This window comes from Oratosquilla oratoria, chromosome 4 (assembly GCF_046742065.1).
Source record: "Oratosquilla oratoria isolate Oo_2021 chromosome 4, ASM4674206v1, whole genome shotgun sequence".
In the NCBI taxonomy this organism is placed as follows: Eukaryota; Metazoa; Arthropoda; class Malacostraca; order Stomatopoda; family Squillidae; genus Oratosquilla; species Oratosquilla oratoria.
This window is the reverse complement of record NC_134780.1, coordinates 58,289,664-58,294,023: the sequence shown is the minus strand read 5'-3', so window position 1 is coordinate 58,294,023 and position 4,360 is coordinate 58,289,664. Positions and strand designations below refer to the sequence as shown.

Here is a 4,360-nt window from a genome sequence, read left to right as displayed (position 1 = left end):
CGTTTTCTTTTATAATATTTATGCGTAACTAAAATAATTATGCCGTCCCATTGTGCAGTGTCCGGGTGCAGAAAAACACATGTGAAAGGGTCTGAAATAACTTACCATAGATTTCCAAAGGATGAATATGTGAGAAATAAGTGGATTACGTTTTCCAAACGAACAGAAAGATTTAATCAAGCCAATTCTTACATATGCAGTCGGCACTTTGAAGTAAATGCATTCCAGCGACATTTGAAGTACGAGTTACTTGGCATTCCCGTTCCTACATCCCCCCAAAAAATTAAACCTGGAGCAGTGCCAACACTCTACTATGGTGAGTACATCTCGCAAACCATTGCCATTAGGTCACGATTTTCCTTGTTATTAGCTGTATATTGTTTTATTATGCCATACCTTTCGTGCATTTTTTATTACCATAGGTGGCACATTAACTTATATCATTGAAATAAGGAAATGCGATGTCGGTATAGTAAGAAATCTATTTTTTTGCAGCATCCCACGTCTCGACTGCAGGTGGAGAGCAGATTGTGATCTCTGATGCAAGTCAGCCAACTCACACCAGGTCTTCCAATAGCAGAGGTTAGTATGCAAGATTTATCTGTGCAATGAAAAAATATGTGATTCAAAGTCAGTGACGAAAAGCAATCTCGTAATGTTAGGGGCTTTCCCTATATATACTATTGCAAAATTGTAAGCAGTTTTTTTTTTTTCAGCATCCCACGTCTCGACTGCAGGTGGAGAACAGATTGTGATCTCTGAGCCATGGCTACCAATACACAACATTTTTTATGCTAAAGGTAAGCAGTACAATTCATCACATTAGCACCAGTGCTATTAGAATGATTTTCCCTTAATATAGTTAGTTATACTTTGCAAACAAATGTCCTTATTTTTCTTAAAGCTTCTGCAGATCCTAAGAAATGTCCTATACCTATTTACCTGCAACTCCTCATGCCCCACTTAATCTTTCCCTTCCCACTTTTCTCTCTCATCGCACCCTTCCCCCCTTTTCTTCATCCCCAATAAAGGCTTACAATAGGAAATTAACTGTTAAAATATTTTCAGAGCACCCAGAAGATAGTAGTAGAAGAGATCCTACACTTGAAAAGGAAGGCATCATCCTGAGAAAAAGGAAGCTTTTGGATACTTGTGAGATGACACATACTGCTTTCTTGCATGACACCATACATGCATTAAAGCAGCAGCTTCCTGTTGTTCGTATGGAAAGGGATAAACTTCTTATAGAAAACAGAAAATATCAGGAGCTTATAACTATTCTTCAAGGTAACATCAAAAGTGATATTGCCACTGTTACATCTGATATAAAAGAGAAATTAAGAGCTCACTTTTCAGATACTCAAATTAAATCACTACTTGAAGGCAAACGCAATGTAGCAAAGTGGAGCGATGAAGATCTAAGTCAAGCTGTCAATTTAAGAAGTTTGAGCACTAATGCTTATTGTTATCTAAGAAACAAAAACATAATCCCTTTGCCATCAATAGCCACTATTAATCGGTGGGTAGGTAAACTTAATGTTGAACCTGGTCCATTAACATCAATAGTGCACGTTTTAAGACATAAAGCTGATACTATGTCAGAGTTTGAGATGCTTTGTGTTTTGTCCTTTGATGAGACAAGTGTATCTCAAGAGTGGTCTTATGATAAAGCTACAGATACTGTGTATGCTCCAAAACACAAAGTTCAGTGTGTTATGATCAGGGGTTTAACCAGCAACTGGAAACTGCTTGTCTACTATAACTTCGATACCGACATGTCAAAAGCTGTATTAGTTTGATCTTATAGTTAAATTAGAAGATGCTGGAATGATAATAGTAGCAATGGTTAATGATCTTGGCCCCACCAATGTTAAACTGTGGAACAATCTAGGCATTGATATGAATAATACTAGTTTCCAAAATCAGGCTCATCCAGATAGGTAAATTTATGTGTTTGCTGATGCTCCTCATTTACTTAAGCTCTTAAGAAACAACTTTTTCGACCATGGTTTCACTCTCAACAGTCCCTTCAGGAACATCACTAGCGGCAGTGTTCGAGAGCTTGTGATGAGAAGTGAATCCGATCTAAAGGCAGCCCATAAAATATCATACAAGCACTTAGATGTTAAAGGAGTAAGCAGAATGAATGTAAAATTGGCTGCTCAGCTTATGTCAAACACAGTTGCAAAATCTTTGCAGTATTTTGGTCAACAAAATCTTCTTGAGAGCAAAGATTGGCAGGACACGAGCAGTTTTATTTCATTAGTTGATTCTTGGTTTGATCTATTCAATTCTAGAACACCAAATGACATCAAAAAAGCAAAAGCTGCATATGGCATTCATTTGGAGTACCAAAATAAAATTCTTTCAGAAATGCTGACTACAGCCAAAAACATGCGGGTTGGAGAAAATGGTAGCCTTTATCCATTTCAAAAGGGCATCATTATATCATGTACCTCTTTAAGCAGCTTATTTGCAATGATAAGTCAGCGATATAATGTTAAATATATCATGACTTACAGGCTTAATCAATATGGACTTGAACATTTTTTTGGCTGTATTAGACAAATGGGCATTGCAAATCAACATCCATCCCCTGTGCACTTTAAGCATAGATTAAGATCTTTCCTTGTGGGCAGAGTCAACAAGTTATTTGGAGGGCACCATAATGTTCAGTGTGTAAATAATGATATAAATTTAACAGGATCATCCTTTTCTGATGAAAGTCCAGAAAAGCAGTCGTCTGGTAATTCAGATTTAAACTCTGAACTAATGGTGTCCTCTATGCTTTTTGCAACGCTAGACTTTGAAGACGTGGATGAAGAGGGTGAAGGGGATGATATTGCCTTAGAAGAGTCCAAAGACACTCTAGAGAACTGTATTGAGATTGAAGCACTGAGGTATATTGGAGGTTTCATTGCTAAGAAGTTCCCTCAGTACAACTTTCTTGCCAGTGAAATGATAGAAAAGGAGACCTGGGTAGATTTCATATGTCAAATAGATAACGGATTAAAGTCACCATCAGTAGATTTTTTCAAAGCACTGCAGCAAATGGAAAAAAAAATTAATTGTTACCACGAAGACAAATCCTCAAAGGATGAGGTAAACTCCACATCCAAAGTGTGCACAGAAATATGCAAATATGTGAACCTACCAAGTGATGTTATAAAGTTTTTTGTTAAATGCAGACTGTATTTTCGGTTGCGAGTTTTAAACAGGAACTTATCGAGCTCGCCGAGAAAAGTAAAAAATAAATTATGTAAATTGGTGAAATGAAATAAAATCTGAAATGACTTTTGCATTTTATTCGATTCGAACCTTGGTATGTAATCTAAATTCCAAAATAATTTTAGTGTTCAAGTTTTTTCTTGATAATCTACAATGTTTATTCTTCAATTAGTAATATAGTATGATATAGGGGTATTCAGTAGCTGTAACAAGTGTACACAGCAATGAGAGTTGGCCAGTGGCATGTTATTCTTCAGCAGGTAATTCTCATATCATCGATAACTTATGCCATATCCTTTAAATTTGGCAAATCGTTTTCTTCATAGACATAGATAATTGTTTGTGGTAAATGGATTCATAGACTTGGATACTTGTTTGCCCTCTACACAAAGATTAACCTTTAAATTTCTTTATTAGATATGTCAAAAATAAACCACAAGAATATTTTTCCAAAATGGAACCCCCATTTTAACGGTTGCAGAACATGAAATAGGTAAGTCTCCCAGAAACTCTGTGGTGCCTGTACGTTTTCTCTTTTACCTAACATTTTCACTTACGTTTTCACCATTTTCTCTGTGGGCTCCACTTCAGATGACGTCACAACATGCGCGTGAGTAGACCTAGTATTCTCTCGGTCTTGCTCAGCACCATCCACTTCCGGTGCCACCCGGGGCGACGGAAGTGAGTCAGACATGGACACACAGGTTACCGATAATGCCTCTCTTCAATAACACTGAGCTTAACGTCCTTCAGTGGAACATTAACGGGTTCCTTCGCAAAAGATCATATCTACTGGCTATCGCTCAGCAATACGATTTTGACATCATTCTACTACAGGAAACACTACTAAAGGATGAGGTACGATTCCCGGGATACCGCACCTTCTCCTTACTGCGCAGCGATACCACAAGAGGCTGCATGGTCCTCGTCAAGGACAGCCTACCCTGCAGAGAAGACACCAACCCCATATACTGTGGCGATGGCGTGGAGGCTCATGCGGTTCTCGAACAACGAGGCCATGAAACCTTCACCGTCTACAACTTGTACAGGGGTCGTCAAGCGGTCCTGGACCTTGGGGAAGTGAACACCCTTGCTGGGGACAGACTCCTCATCCTCGGAGGGGATTTTAATG

The 4,360-nt window shown here is 38.3% G+C and overlaps 1 long non-coding RNA gene across 1 annotated transcript; it reads left to right on the top strand.

Annotated features, from left to right (window-relative positions):
- The first annotated feature begins 283 nt into the window (after nucleotides 1-283).
- LOC143024338 (uncharacterized) lies at nucleotides 284-800 on the top strand. Its single transcript, XR_012966284.1, has 3 exons — nucleotides 284-316; nucleotides 496-582; nucleotides 717-800. It is a non-coding gene; the product is annotated as an uncharacterized LOC143024338 (long non-coding RNA).
- The last annotated feature ends 3,560 nt before the right edge of the window (nucleotides 801-4,360 follow it).